General features: G+C 32.6%; 1 protein-coding gene across 2 annotated transcripts in view; it reads right to left on the reverse strand.

Annotated features, from left to right (window-relative positions):
• LOC105198779 (sodium-coupled monocarboxylate transporter 2) overlaps positions 1 to 8,472 on the reverse strand; it is a 29,228-nt gene extending 20,756 nt beyond the window's left edge. Inside the window, exon 1 of one of the 2 annotated variants that reach the window (XM_026136298.2) lies at positions 7,741 to 8,472. The gene's annotated coding sequence lies outside the window, so the exon portion shown is untranslated. The remainder of the gene's footprint in view (positions 1 to 7,740) is intronic. The other variant, XM_039455100.1, reaches the window with a different exon arrangement.
• Positions 8,473 to 17,090: the final 8,618 nt, after the last annotated feature.

Consider the following 17,090-nt stretch of genomic DNA (forward strand, 5'->3'; position numbering starts at 1 on the left):
TTATGGTATAAGTAAGTAAAATTGTCACCGATATAATTTCGATCTGTTTAAGATTCTTAATCGTTTATCGCATTTGTTTTACTTAATGTGTTTGTCTATGCAAAGATATGCGATTTAAAGTAAATTTGTATCCATTTGTTGTAATCTCTTTGCTTTTCATTTTTTCTTTTTTACTTTTACCTTTATCAAATTTTTTTCTTCTAAAGGAATCATCGGTCCTTTAATGAAATTTTAATGCTTTCTTTTTGAGGCTTTATCGAGGCAAAATTTAAATTTTTCAGAATTATTTCTTTTCTTTCTTTTAAATTAAATAGTCTTTTAGAACCATATAATGAATATAAAAAGATAATAGTTGTAACTTGACACGAAGAAATAAAAATTCACGTTATAGATGCTAATAAATACATCTTATGCATATTCTTGTTAAAGCATCACAATTATTAAACTTTACAGCTTTGAACGCTCGTCACGTGTGACATTACAACATAAATTAGCAAGTTTCTAACAGAACATGTCAGTTCAAAGTAACCTATTTAATCTACAAAACATCCAAATGGCAATTTGTGTTAGTCACGAAACGATTATCGACCACCATTGTTAAATTATATTATAAAGTTTTGTAAATATTTAAAACAATATTTAATAAATGTAAAATTGAAATGAAAAAATAGAATAGAATTAAAGAAAATGTAATAAACAATCGTTTCTATCACGTTATCACGATATAATTATTTCTATAATTATTTCTATAAAATAATTATAATGCTAAATTAATGCATATAATTTATATAATTCTAATCATATGATACATGTTATAGTTATTTTGAATTGCAATATTAATTTCAAACAAATTATGTTGGATATCACAGTTTCAACACAATTAATTCTATTCTAATGTTATAATAAGTAATCGAGAATAGAGAAAATGAAAGAAAGAGTGCAGCCATATGGATATGGAGCACGTTTCCCCTATCTGGTCAGGGAAATAGAGGGTTGAAGTAGGTATCACATTCGCAACATATTTTTTACTTTTTCCGGGATGAAAGGGATTTTAAAAGATATGCTACGTTACAGCATCGGTAACATAAAATATAACTTTAGAACGGAAAATCGGTGCAAAATAAAACTTACATATTTGTTTTCAGCTCAACGAGATTTTTCGTTTGCTACCTATTTCAATCCTTTGTTTCATTGCCTGAATTGGAGCAACATCTTGGTCGCACTGTTTAGGAAAATATTTCGCTGCAAATGTAGCCATATATGTATATAATATGATTTTACGTAATCATTTGTTATTTTCAATTCTGTGGAAAACAAGTCCAACAATACGTAACTAATGAATCAACGTAACACATTTATTAGTAGAATAAATTAGCTTTTGTTGCAGGAATATAATAATTAAAACAACCGGATGTTTTTATAACGCTTTATGTCTATGTATATGCATTTCCGTGAAGCATCGTTGGTTTTTCCAAATTACGTCTTTGCAGCGATTGTTCTTGGATAAGCGGATAAATTGTCACAAGTGTTTACAGCTTGCGTTATGTAAATCTTTCCTCGTTCATCTCGCCGACGCGACGAGATATATCCTCCAGTCTATCGATTAGCGTGATCGGTGCTGTAAGTTTCTAAGAATATCGCACAATTAAGTACGATAACCACAGTTTTCCGCAGATATTTTTATTGCCGTTGCATCTCGCGCGCGAGTTCCCGCGCGACGATGTTACATGAGTCACACGCCGTGATTGACGTGTTCATGAAAGTCAATCGGTCGCATAGTATCCGTGCCATACGGCGAACATATTGTATATTGTTGAATAACGGAACGTGAGAGAAGTATTGTACTAGACTTTCAACCAGCGCGAAGTGTTCTCTATTCGGCAGAACTGCCTGACGATTTACATTTCGTTCGAACGGAGAATCGATCGTCGTTTCGGTTCGCTGACATGCACGCTCCATCGGTCTGCACACTGTAGATTGATTTCATGACAAAAAAAGCTAGCTGTTACAAAATGTTCAAATTCGTCGGTGAGTTTTACGCGCAGCCATGTCCTTTGAAATATCTCGTAAACTGCATGACTTCCCATAGTGCATGGTTATTGCAATGTTTCGCAACTTACAATGGAATAAGGACGTACACGCTCCTTCGTAAGATCTTTTGCAAAGTCTCATACATATATACATATATACATGTATATATATATATATATATTATTGTTCTATTTCGAAATTAGATCATTCGAGATTTATATAGAAATCTTTCCTTTAAACGTTAAAGAGAGAATACCGTTGATGAAAATATTTTTATAAACAATATTCTCTCTTTTTTTTATGTTACGTATGTATAACGTACAAGAGTAAATCTTTACGAATGTTATATTAAGCATTTTTAATTAAATTTCGCTTATTAAATTTTTTGATTACTGTAATTTATTTTGACCTGTATTCGCAGTACGAAATACTCGTCCGTAAAAGCGGCAAAGTAATTCTTCTTCTTTTATGAAGAAAGGCAGGAATTTACAAAAGCGGAATGGAATTGTACTGACATTTGAGATATGGCGTAGTAGAAGAATTCATATGTGTCCGAAAATAGAAGGCCTTTCTATTCATCGCGCAAATGAAGACCTATCTATTCGGTTTGGCTCGCAACTCTACTTGGCCCGTCGTTAATTTTAGGTGGGCAGATGTTTTGCACACGACAGGTAGCTTGTGCAGCAAGTAATTTGTCCACTTGACTCGTTTCCATACCGAGTTTGCGTTACCTAACCATTACAACAATTTCAAATAATGTATTCACTCGACAGATACTTGTCGACCGTACAAATATCTGACCGTATGCGAATGAGACAATGTATATTAACGTGGCTGCGTATGTCACGATCATATACTACAAGATTTGTCAAATAACTGCGACACATTTGCTGCCAAGTATAAACGCGTATTGCTCTGTGCTCACTATCGATTTCTGCGTAATTATCTTGAAATTTATTATCGCAGTTTTGCAAATTTATTACCTGCTCGTCTTAATCGTCAATGAGTATCATTAGGATATTCGCCATCGTGTTTTAACATATTTTTCACATTAATACAGCTCAAGGATAATCTGTCAGTGGATTAATTACAAAGTTTTGGAATTAACAAAGTTTCTAGCACTACTGTTTCGATCAACGAACCAGCTCGCGAACCAGCACGTTGGAAAATTCCACTTTCTCTCGCTTTTAGCCTGTACAAAGAAGTTTTGCTTTTTTTGATCTACACAAGGGATAAGATGACAGCGTTAATAAAAAATTAACATTAAAAATTTAACAGTTTTTCATTTACGTTATTTTATACAGTCATATTTCCGAATAAATTTGCTCTCAAATTTACGTTAACTTTTTAATAACATCTTGAATAAGAAAAAGAGAGAGAGAGAGAGAGAGAGTTTAATTTAATTTATTATTTAATAGATGCATATGTTAAAACAAACGCTATTTTGAAATTAAGCAATTCAATCGCAGAAATGGATTGCTCAAATGAGGTTGTTCTTTCAACTACTTAGACAATATAAGTTGAACACTATAAGATAATAAATATTGATATTTGAATTTCTTAATTGTATATATATTATTCATTATTTTTACACAATAAAGTCTATAATTTTTAATTTATTCTATGAACTTTTTTTAATTGGAATGCATTAAGAATATACTCATTCGAGATAAGAGTAGTGCAAACAAAAATGTTTTTTAAATTAAAAATTCTGGGACTACATGATAGTACAGCTTAACACTGCGTAGTACCGTAAATGCAATTTTACAATGCAAATGCAGTTGCAATTTCTGTGGTCGACATAAATACAATTTCCTTTAATTATCGATTTGCACAAATTAGCCATAAATACCCGAGTGTATTCGTGCACATTTAGTGTATTACATTATGTCGCGTTGCGCGATGTATGTTTCGTCAAGCATGAGATAATTAACCTAATCATTGTGGTTCTTCCTGCCTGTATATCCGTCGACAATTCCGTGAAAAAATCATACGATGATCATACAAAATAAGGTGAGACACTGTTTACTACATGTAAAATTTATCATCAATTGAGATATTAATTTTGCTATCGCATGTCAAATTTGTATATTATGGTAAACAATTATTGTAATAGGCAATCAGTAGATTAATAATAGATGTTTGCACTGTTTCCATATTTATTATTAGTTTACATTCACAGAATAATGTAATACGATCTCTATTATTATTATTATAGTTTACTAAACGTAATAGAATCAAAATATCAATTGTGTAATAGTAGTTAAAGTTGCATTTTAAACGATTTTTTTACAATATTATATTATGTAAAAGGAGTCAGTTTTAATCATATCTTTAGTGTTAGTCTCATGTCTTTATGATGCGCGATAACAAAAAATAGTTATCTAGTTAATAGTATCTAGTTAAAAAAGGTTATTACAATGCAATGTAAACGGAGCATAAAGAACTCGGCTAATTTTTAATTTTTAGTTGACAATATTCGAGTAGAGAGAAAAATAGTCGAGTATAAACCGTTTTACTTGGTTACATGTATTAAACCATAATGGCTCTCAAAAAAATTATCAGACATACAGTAGATTTTAGAAATATAACACCATATGTGGTTACAATGTTCATATAATGTCTACATAATGTAAAATTAAAGTTATCAGTGTATTCCTATATACAATGTGAAAAACTCAAAATTCCTATTCCATAAAAAACTTTCTCACTATCTATCTTCCGTGATGTGTGATAGCGAGAGACAACATTAAATTAACGTTACTTCTACTTGATATCGATCAATTACTTAAATGGAGACATTCAACGTAAAGTTGTGCAAGATCAAATCTTGTCGTCCGAGTTCCTTTGATAGTCTGCATCTTAATGCAAGAGTGGAATTTATCGTGATTAATCGTAACTGTTACACGTTTTCAAATTATTATGTCTTGCTTTATCTACTGATTCTGTTATCAGTCGATGTCTTTTTAAATAACTATTCTTTTTATCTTAATTTTAAGGGAATTTTAATCTTGATATTTTCATAATTTGGTTGGAAAAACGATTGACACCTAGACAGGTTTAAAGGCCTAGAAAAATAATTTCTCATCAAACTTTCGACGAGAAAGTGATTCCACATTTATCGAAAAATCTGTAATCGAAATAGTGTAGATCTAAATGTGGTTTTTTTTTTTTTTTTTTAAGCGACTGACGCTGACGTTACGCTTTTCCGTAGTAACCAAAACGTAGCTACCAAAACTCTTGCGCGTGTTTTACCGAAGCAGGACGAGGGCACTCCCTCTGGGAGTGGAATGTATGAACCTTTATCAGATCGCGGAGGACGATGGAAGACGAGGGTGGGAAGAAGCGAAGGAGCTTTTGTAACTAGCTTTTCCCGGTTCGAAGAGCGAGCAGCAGCGACGGCGGCGGCGATGGCGCAATTGAGCGAAATTGTGCACGTAGGACGCGAGAGACGAGAAACTTTACAATGCAAATCCAGCTGCCATGACCTGGACTATTCTCCGTGTCGCTCGTGGCGATAGTTGTTGATGACGGTAGAGGAAGCATTCTCCTCCTCTACCGTTGCTCTAGCAAAAAAGCCGAGCGTGGCGGCACGAACCGCTTGGCGTCTGCCGTATTACAAGCCCAAGGTCTCCCCAATTCACATTAGGCACTTTTTGACAGCGTCAGATGCTGTGCTTTTTGCATCGGATTATTGCGCAAAGTTTTGCCGAGAAGATACCGCTTTGCGGCTAGTCTTTCTTCTTTCCTTCTCTCTCACTTCTTCTTCCACATGTTCTCGGTCTGACGTGCAGCTGCGTCCGAGAAAAAACGTCAGCTAGACGAATGCGATTATTAAAAGATAGTTTACTTCTGCATGCGAACACGCTCAAGTCTTCACTCGGATGTGAACCTTTCTAGCGGCAAGAACTATTTTTATCGTCTTGCAAAAGAATCTCGCAATGCGAGAACAAGTAACATTTCCATCTTAAACGACATGAAGCACAGTTTGAATCACAGTACTTAGAAGCAAGGTCAGTACATTGACCAAAGGTCGACTTTTCTACCATGCGTTGCACAATCGCACGATTCTCAAGAGACATTTTATTTTTTTACCTATCTGCGTAATAATTATTATATTCATAAATGAACTTGTGCCAGCAAAAACTCGTATTATCTCGGAATAACTTGATTAAATTTAGACGCTTCAAATTCGTTTGACCAAAATCGTCGACAATATTGTGATCATCTGTATTATCTTTAATATAGATATATGGCATGTAAAATATGAAAACTGTGTGCGCTGCTTTATGAAAACAGTTTTATGTCAGAGATCACTCTTTTTCTCTGCTCTCGATAATGTTTTTATAGTAGTTTTATAAAAAGAATTGTGTAAGTTTTTCTTATTGATGTCGAGCAGTTAGTTCAATGGACACATCGCCGACTTCAACCATCTTGATGCTGCTCCAGCTGCTCGCGTACCTTCGATAAAAATGTACGACCGTGATACGAATAATCACAGCGTTTTCAAATACGGCTACAGTCTGATCGCGTTTCTGATGCTAAATGGGTAATATCCGAGCGTTTCCTTGAATGAATTCATATCCAGCGATGGAACAGATTTGCAATTACAATGAAACTCATACATTTCGGCTCTCAGCCAGTGAATTATAACGTAAAATATTATGGCATTGATATAATAATAAGAATATATAGTTACAATATAATTTTTCTTTGCATATATTTAGTAATGAAAAGAAAAAATAGAATAAATATATAGTATTGATTATCTTTAGATATATTTTTAAAATATATTGAAACATGTATTGAACGGCTCGATTGAACGATCGCGTGCAGAGGCTATTACGTGATACCTATAAAATTGTCATCTTTGAAACATTCATGTTGAAATGTTCATTAATATTGAAATTATCAGGCAGATAAAAATATATAGGTATATTGTGAATTTATTAGTTGTGAATTTTTAAGCAACACGATATCGATGCTTCTAGACGATCACAAGTTTATATAAAAAGTATTTCAAAGTGTAGCGCTGTATTACATATTGTTCATAGCGGCAAACATAGTTGCGTAAGGAATTGTTAACTACTGCTAATCTGGTAACGTTACTGTGCAGAAATTAATATGTCTCGAATAGATTTTCTTGTCTGCATGCATTTTGTCAAATAACGATTTAGAGTTGATAATTAAATTTGTTAACAAAAGATAAATTGTCAACGGAATCTTTACTCATTTATTAGAGAGAAAAGCGAATAAATTTTTCTTCTTCCTTTCTTTTATCACAATTCACGTAAAATGCGAAATGCATAGTAAAATTAATTAATAAAAGTCATCATTATACTGCTGAGTATAATTATTAAGAAATCTGCAAAACTTGTTTAATGGATCCAAATGGTCCAAATCGAAAGAGGATAAGTTCAATTTCCGATATTTCTATTGTTACATCTAACGTTGTATTCTAGCGCGAAACGTGAACTTGATACGTGTGTATATATATATATATATATATATATATATATATATATATATATATATATATATATGATAAAAAATTGTTTACAAATGTAAAATTACAAATTTTATTTTTTGCTTTTTACGTATGTAGAAACTTACTATTGAAAAATGTTTAAACTCGGCGCGATTTCGTAAGTTATTACTCATTTAAATTGAAGCTGTTAAATTTTATCTTAAATACACGATAAAATTTACCTGTAATGTCACATGTTTGATGATGTTGGCTGGAATATCTGTGTTGTTTGCATTCTGGATACTGTATGTTGTTTGTGAAGGTCGGTACGCGTTCCTTTCACTTTGCCTGATAATACTATATCACTATTACGTAAACATTATTTCGTACAGCGTTATTTTGTCACGACGATGATAAATTTCAGATGATTCAGCAGCACTTGTGGACACGCAGATGCCGGCTTAGCCGATTTGCTGCTTGTCAACGTAAAATTATGAAGGGCTTCCACGTTGTCTGGCTAGTGATTTGATCAATAAGACGTCATGGAAAATCTATGGTCGATCGTCAATCACCATACATTCACGAGTTCATTCACAGCACACTCCAAGTTCCGTACGTTTCGCAGATCAGCCGAATCCGATTCCAAAGTGAACTCGCAGCCCGCATGCGACGTGGTCAGCCGCCGACGTAATACTGGGAAGTCCACACAGTACGGCTGCTACATTTAAAAAGTATCAGTCAGTAGTTATCGTGGCTAGCGCGCGTCCATTGACGACGTTGGATGCAGAACGGCCGATTGATAGATTAGCAATATCGAAATGTTACATTGTATTTATAACGGATAAACTTTACTTTGCAGGAGTTGTATTACGTCAATACTTATCAGCCATGTGATGTTGTTTTTACAGATCGATATATATCTATTTTTACAGACAGATATATATCTATAATGACTCATTTTTCGCGAGATTAATGATACATTTCATCATACATTTTCGTCAAAATATAATAAAATTTTCTTCTTTATTATATTAATTTATGAAATTTATATATATATATATATTTAATGTAATTTAGGTATATATTATATGAAGTTTTAATTGCTGATATTGTTATTGATTTAGTTAACTGCTGACTTTATTCGTTGCACGAATACAACGAAATAATATCAAAAGCAATAATACGCGCGCATGATCAATCTGTATTTCGAAAAGAGATTTATTTGTACGGTTGATCGGATAGCGACAATCGTTAGAAATTGTTCCGAGAACAATTTTCCTTCGACGGATTATATCCATCCGTGCGGGAACAAAATGAAAAAATCTATAAATGCACTGTGAGATTAAAATAGTTAGTTCCGATTGTCAATAGTGAATTCTCACAGCTATGTGACTGTTTATCGATCTTTTTTTGTCTCATTATATGAGCTTGTAAAGTAAATCGCGGAACTTTATTTTTCACGATGCTAAATCGGCCAACGCATCTTCAGGTAGATTACGCATTCATATATTCTATTCAGGGTCGGCTTTAAGATTGCCTTTACTCAATTTTTCTTTAGTGTATCTATTGTATTTTTAATATGAATTTTAACGAAACGTATTTACATATTTCTGATTAAAAATTATTTGAACATTATTTTTAATAATTTTTTTATTTATTCTAATCAATTGCAAACTTAATTGAAAAAAAAATTAATAGATGTGTTTATTTAATTTTATTTATTTTTGGTGCCTTTAAGCACAATAATATTAAATTAGTTAAATTAGTTGCTTCCTTAAAAAATAATATTTTTTAGAAGAAACTTTTAATAGATGTATTGAAAAAATAATATTTTACACAATTAATTGCGAATAGAATTTTATACAGATTTTTATTGTATAGTTTCTAATTATTAATCGACAATACATGAAGGAAAGAGAGAGAGAGAGAGAGAGAGAGAGAGAGAGAGAGAGAGAGAGAGAGAGAGAGAGAGAGTATGTATCATGCAAACAAATGGCAATAAGAATGAATCAATTTACCATGCATTTGAGTAAATCATAGCACGTGATTTTAGATGATAACATGTTATCAGTGGAAAGAACATGATAAATTAATAAAGATTGAGCAAATAAAGAGTACGTAATCATGTACCTCTTGTACATACGAATGACAAGAGTAGATACAAATGTCTACAGATACGTATCAGACTTTATTTACTTCTTCAAATAGCTGATATCATCTCGCATCTACTTGTATCATTTATATGCAAGTATACACAAGCTACTTAATTACAAAGTCTCTCGAAATCTTCATTGACTCATTATTACCTCTTAGTTTATCTTTGACAAGGAAATCATGACCACTGTCATGTCACCAATGACGTATCATGAAATGATTTCAGCTGTTGAGTTTTGATAAACTTCTGTTAATTTAATTAATATTGTTATTGTCATTGCTTGTTTTTTTTTTATAACTATAGTTTTTCTTTATTTGTATTTTTTTTCCTGAATCGTACATTTTAAACAAAGAGAAAAATTTTAAGGAAAAGGATCAGAATAAAAGCTAAGAAAATACATATTGTGTTATTCAATGAATTACGTATCATTGATCTTCTGTTTATGTTTGTCTATGTTTGACTATGGTCTTTATCCAGGGTTGAAATGTCAAATTATTCAGTTCAGTTTCCTCTTGCTTGAAAAATCTTGAAACATGGCCAATGTTTGAAAATTATAGGATTATTGTATCCTGGCTAGATAAAAATTGGACAGATTCAAAGCGCTTGCATCGTAAATGACGCGCAAACGCTCCTCAAGGATAGAGACTGCATTGTTCGCGAAACCTAAAACGTGCGTCTGAAGTGGAAAGTAACTCCGCGTCTCGGCACCCCAACTGTGCCGAGTTATATAGTAATGGAGATTGATATGAGTTAGGAAGCGCTTGGCGAGCGAAATGGAGCGGCTGGTGCCTGTAAATTCACGAAATTTCGTTGTTCTTCGTCTCATTCGCGGTTTCTCCTTTTCGACACCGCAATTTGGAAGATGATTGCCACGTTTCTGGAATTTCCGTGATATCCATACTGATGCTGCTGATGCTGAGTTTTACGAGATTCATTCAACACGGAAAATCTGTTGTCGCAACAATGTACAGAATGCTCAGTCCGGATAACCAGATTATTTAATTAACGTACACATTTAGTAGCGCGCGAAATTTCACGAGCGAAGTAGTGAATGCGAACAGACTCTCAATCACATAATCCACTTTCAGCGAAAGTTATATTTCCATAATATAATTGTAGAATTATGGAGATTGGATTTGGCAAGTTGCGAATCACCCTTGCGTAACGAATATTAGCTCCGTGATAAAGTTTACATACTATTCGTTGTAGTATCAACGAAACATTTGGACGAGGATGGATGTTTCTAGATATAACGGTCGTGATTAATTTACATATTATCAAATTTGAAAACACATTTAAATGCTACATTAGAAAATGTCATCCGACATTGTGATTTTACTCGAGATTCATATTACATTATGAAACGACATACAGAAACGATAAATAACACAAGTTGTTTTAACATATACATTAATGTTTTTTTTTCCAGACGAAAAGAAGACGAAAAAAATTTTTCTAGTCGCACAAGCATAAATTTTTCACGAGGTTCAATAGAAGAATTTACGTGGAAGTAAGCACTTACGCGAGTAACATTGAGTTTACGATTTACTCATATCATACAGTTTACATCGTATGATTGCACCAATTCGAGTCTCGCGTTAACGCTCGTCTCTTTCCACCTCGTGACTGTGTTGTTTTGCGCTCGCTTCACGTTTGCTTGCATAATAGAGGCGCCGATATCTTTACGCACAGTGATTTCGTAAGCCCGGAAGTTTAGATTTTATACCGTACCCCGGTAAATATTCCACTATGATCACCTGACAATTGCCGCACTGCAACCGAGGATGATTGCAAAGTAGATGGTGCGGATGTTCTATAAATATCCTCACTTGAAAATGGACCATTGCGTAAAAGATAGCAGTGTAGTGGTAGGAAGAGACGTCAGCGTGTCCCAAACTCCTGCCAAAACGGCAGTGGCGGCGGTGCGCGGCGGTGCGCGGCGGTGCGCGGCGGCACGAAGAGATTGCAACTGTTTGTTTCAGCATTAGGAGATTCCCATGACGTCAATTCGTCACGTGCTTTATATTTGGCGCTTATGATTAATTGCGCTCGTAGATACATGGAGTTTGCAGATAGATAATCGAATGCTGCCTGCAGCAGGTACCATTACGCACAGGTGGTTAAATCCGATAAGGTTGAGTTAAATGCATGCACCGGCTGCATGTTGCGCCGTTTCAGCAATAATAATGGTAGAAGAAGAAGGACTTGTGTATTTTCCTTCCCTACTTTCTATCGATCGCGTCGCTTCATTTAATATTTCAAACTTTCGCAACGACAAGTGTACTTTTATGTTTACCATTCGATATATTATTGAATTATTGAATTTGCCTGTCTACTATAAACAGATCGCATGACCCATCTAGCGAAAATCCCTAACAATATTATATCCGTGGTTGTCATGATACGGAATATTTTGCGAAACTTTGAAAATGAAAACATCCATTTGAATGTACATACGTTCGCCCATTCATCGTTTCACCGCGTTATAAGCGAGTGTATGTTTTTACGTATATATAGTACATCTATGACGTCAGCAATCGACCACGCAAAATAGGTCTCGACTCTCATCGAGACACAAATTCACGGGTTGCGTGAATCGAAGTATACATTTGCTATTGCACATTACCTAATGTACCCGTTATAGCTGGAAATTATACATTTCACAATTTTACAGATCGTTAACAAAAACCATTATAATCGCATAATGCATATTGCAACGTTCATATGATTTTACGTTGTTACAATTGTAACGTTTCATGGATAACTCGTGTAAAAAGATTAATCTTTTGTTTATAATCAAAAATGCTGCTAGAAAATGAACATTCTTCAGTTTTGTGATCATTTCTTCATACTCGATGGTTTTTTTTTGTCATATAATAATATATTTAACTTTTATTTCAAGAAATCCCCTGTTTCTATTTAGGAAATTCTCTCAAATCATGTAATATGCGTCAGAATTTCGTCAGTCAGAACAACGCGTAATACGTGACAGCTGCAACCACGAAACGGAAATATGATACAAAACCGATGTATACCGCAATATAGCCGTAAACAATCGAAATCAAATATATACAATAATACCATGTGTGTGATTCATTATCAAATTATATAATTATATAAATGTAATTATATCAAATACGTTATATAATTATGTTAATACTATACATAATGAGTCAATAGTATTTACAAAAATAGAAACTCACTAGAAAATTAAAATATAAAATAAGAGATATAAACTGCTAGTTGCGTCTTATTAAACTCCTAAAAAATTATTTTGTTTTGAAATCGTACATTATACAATGATTATTATCATATTATCTCTTTTTGTCGTTAAAATACCGTAATTATGAGAATAAAAGGACAAAGAAGAGGAAAAATTATTGCTTCCGTATTTTGATAAAGACGTCGACACGTAATCATAATACACGTCATTTTGAAGTTCAAGCACACTGCAACATAAAATGATACGAGAGAGAAGGAGAAAGAGAGAGAGAGAGAGAGAGAAAGAGACACTACACAATTTAATATCACCTTGATCGTATTACGCTGTTATGCACTTTGAGCAATTTTGTAATTTAAAATACTTAAATTTGTCAATCTCTTCTTTTTGAATATAAAGAAAATTTAAATCTCTTTATACAGAAAATATAGAATATAGACCGTACTGTTTTTTGTTGTGTGTGTGTGTGTGTGTGTGTGTGTATTTATTTATGTTTTTATTAATTGATTAAATATTTATATTTTCTAAAATTTACACGTTATATTTTATTGCACTTAATAAATTTACCAAATAAGTTTTTCAAAATAGGGAAGGCACCGTTCATTACTTAAAAGTCAATTGAGATTTGGAGCAATTTATACCATTTGTTACGCTTTAAATTAAGTTCGTTGGTTTCGCGGCTGCCTGTAATTGTCATTCGTGATTTCTCATGCTCCGAATAGGGAGTGAAGATGACTTCCTGAGATATACTCCGTGCTTATATTCCAAAGCGGTTTGTGACCGGTAGAGCGTATCCATGAGCATTCGTGCCTGACGTTGCAACACGTCGCACTGGTGGCAACGACAGCCCTCTGTTGACAATATCCACGATTATGTATATGCTAAACACATGCGGAAACCCCAAATCCGCAACCTACTTTTGTCATCTTGCTCAAAATAAAACTTTCCCTTGGCAAACATTTAACAAGAGAGATGTGTATTATCAGTCAACCATCTCAATCTTCGATAGTTGATAACTGAATTTTTATAATAATTAATTCGATCATAAATTATTAAGAAATATTAAATTTTATATTTTTTAAATAAAATATTGCAAATTTTTGTTTAATCTGAATCATATAATCACATTTTTGGAATAAAATTTGAAAATTGTTTTTTAATATGAAAATTTTAATTCTGATGACGCGATATTTTAATTATGTGAAAAGAAGATTGTACTATTATTTTCCATATTAGTAATACAAGGTGCATTGTTTGCGAAGCAACTCATGTCAGCGTCCAGTTGTGCATGTTACTAGGAGTATATCGACTACTGTTCTGTTACGGACATAATTTACAACCTTATAAATCCCATCTAGTCACGTGTTGTGGATAGTGGATGAGCCATTGTCCTTCCTGTCGTACACTGCTGCGTTCCTTGTTTGGATGATATCATCAATTTATTGTTTCTTCACTTAAAATACAATTAGTAGTGTTTAACACATGATGTTACTTGCGCACTGGCGCGAATCAGGTAGAAATGATCTTCTGTTTAAGCCTTAGGCGTATTGTGCATGAACTAAAAATGGAGCGATTCATTTAATATTATAAAATGAAGTTCATTCATCAATATCTTTTGTATTATTTTGTCAATATTATAGTTATAATATTTAGTTAAATTTTTATTACTGCTGTATTTTTGCTATTTATTAAGTATTAATTTACTTTTATTATTGCTTCACAAAATAATCTCATGCATTCTGAAAATATCAAGGAAGGTTAGGTTATTCATTTTAAATTGAATTTTAAAAAACGTACGTTTGTAAACAATAGATACTTTTGTACAAACGCGTACTGAGCGACATACATAGCGTATATAGCATTCCGAATTGTGTAGGTAAAAGGTAAATTGAATAATACAGATGCAACACGAAATCAATTCTGCGCAATTGATGATCTATCAGGATACTCTATTATTAGATTTGACAATAATTCGTTTAAACAACAAAATTTAACGGTAACAGAAGCTACTATTAAATCGTATCAAATTACTTCGATCGTGGTTATTTCCCCGTGAGAATAGTCATTTGGGAGCACGCTTGACCGCGTAGGCACAGTACCGCTGTGCACGATGTATCACGATTTATGATGCCTATAGGAACATAGCTATGCAGGTATCGCATGGTATTCATCACTAGGATTGTTCAGTGAAAGGTTGTACTATCGCATGAATTTAAGCAATTTGCCGGAATACATATTGATCCCCCTTTGATGGCGAGCATAGAGATTTCGTGAAAATATCTTTAATGGATATTTCGCCTACCAGAAAGAGAGAGAAAGAGACAGAGAGAATTTCATTGAATTTCAAGGACAATTTCAAGGATGGTATAATAAGCATTGAAACTTTATGATGAATGAAAAATATTTAAACATGTGCAAAAATAAAAAAGACATTAATGCAAGTATTGTATGCTCATATCTAGTGGATTTCTAAGCTTTTCTTAAATGCAGAATCATATTTTATGGCTAGTAAATAAAAGGTGAAAGATAAATACATATATACTTTGCTCATAAATCATTTTATTTTGATGGAAAGTATATGGCCGTTGCCATAAAAGACCCCATGGATCACACGTTAATATATCTGACGCTGTATCTGAGAAAGAGTTTAAGAGAAGATCGTCTCTCTCGGATATATTAATCCTGTTGTGAAGACGCTTGTACTTGCTTGGATTTAATAAAAAGAACTTTCTGCTAAAACTTTTTATTTTATACTTAACTTTTTAAATTGCTTTATTTAACTTTTAGAATTGTTTAAGCGTTTATTTTAAATAATTATTTTATTTGCGATGGGAATACTTTATTCGTACGCTTTGTTGAAACTACAATAGAATTGTATAAGAATTTAAATATTTTTGAAATATTTACCCACGATGGATAAGTCGAAATGATCGATGGAAGAATTTTACAAGTAATCAAATGGCATATGTGTTAAAACCGTTTTTATGTCTAATTATAATATATTATACACAAGTCTCATTTTTGCTAATAAAATGTATCTCTTATACATATACGATATAAAAAATTATATCAATTTATATAATTTGTTATAAATGTTATATTTCGTTACTTTCTGTATACTGGTTATATAATAACATGAAATTATATGAAATACAAAGATATAATAATATGAAATTAATATTATAATATGGATGAATTATAATATGAATAATAATATGAAATTAAAAGGGTTTACATTGACGGAATAGCAGAAAAACATATAAAATAAAATTTATGACGAAATAATACGGAAATATACAAGTTTTGCACAAGAATGATACAACAATATTTATTTGTGGTTTTATTCTCCTGTTGCAGGATTAATCGTTGAGTTTTTGAGAGGATACAGAGCGTAGCGGTTATGTCGCTGCATACATAATGCATCGTGGTGTTTGCCACGCGTTGTTCTATCGAACTTCATCCGCTATGTTGAACTTTAGCTTCTGAGCGAAGCTCAAAATAGCTACGTACAGTCACGCACTGTTTCGCGGACTGCTAATGTTACTGTTACTATGTCTGTTAATAGCACCCCTCTGTCACGCGTACTGTATACCTTTCGTGCATATGCAATGAAACACAATCAGGAAATTGCATCTTTTATAATGGATTCCAAAAGATTTACGCAGAGCTCACAAATGTGCTTTCATAAATCATAGAAATACTTGGGTCGCATTCATTGTATTAGTTGTCATTAATATCAGTATTTGATGTAAGACTTTACCATTCTATTCTTTTATTTATATTACTGTGTGTTTGTTACCATAAATGATAATTTTATGAAAATTTGTGCTTTTCATAAAAATACGCAAGTATTGTTTCAATGATATTTGTATATGTTCTGAGTATACAAATATCATTGTGTAAAATAAGTATTTCCTAAAATTATATTGTTTAATTGGCTTTTTCACTTGCGCGCGCACGATGTATCATTTAAAGTATTCATATTACGAAGCGATAACAACAGTGATATTGATATTTTGACATTACAATGATAACTGAGTTCTATAAGTTTCGGTACGAAAATAGTTTAAATTTAACTCTCTGAGAAATGTATATATAATTTAATTATAAGATAAGATATTGTGTAAATATATCCTAGAAATTTATGTTATATTAGCAACAGTAAGCTCGCATCACTGAATGTTTACATTACTATGTCAGTTTGATATATAGTATAA

Source organism: Solenopsis invicta, chromosome 11 (assembly GCF_016802725.1).
Source record: "Solenopsis invicta isolate M01_SB chromosome 11, UNIL_Sinv_3.0, whole genome shotgun sequence".
Taxonomy (NCBI): domain Eukaryota; kingdom Metazoa; phylum Arthropoda; class Insecta; order Hymenoptera; family Formicidae; genus Solenopsis; species Solenopsis invicta.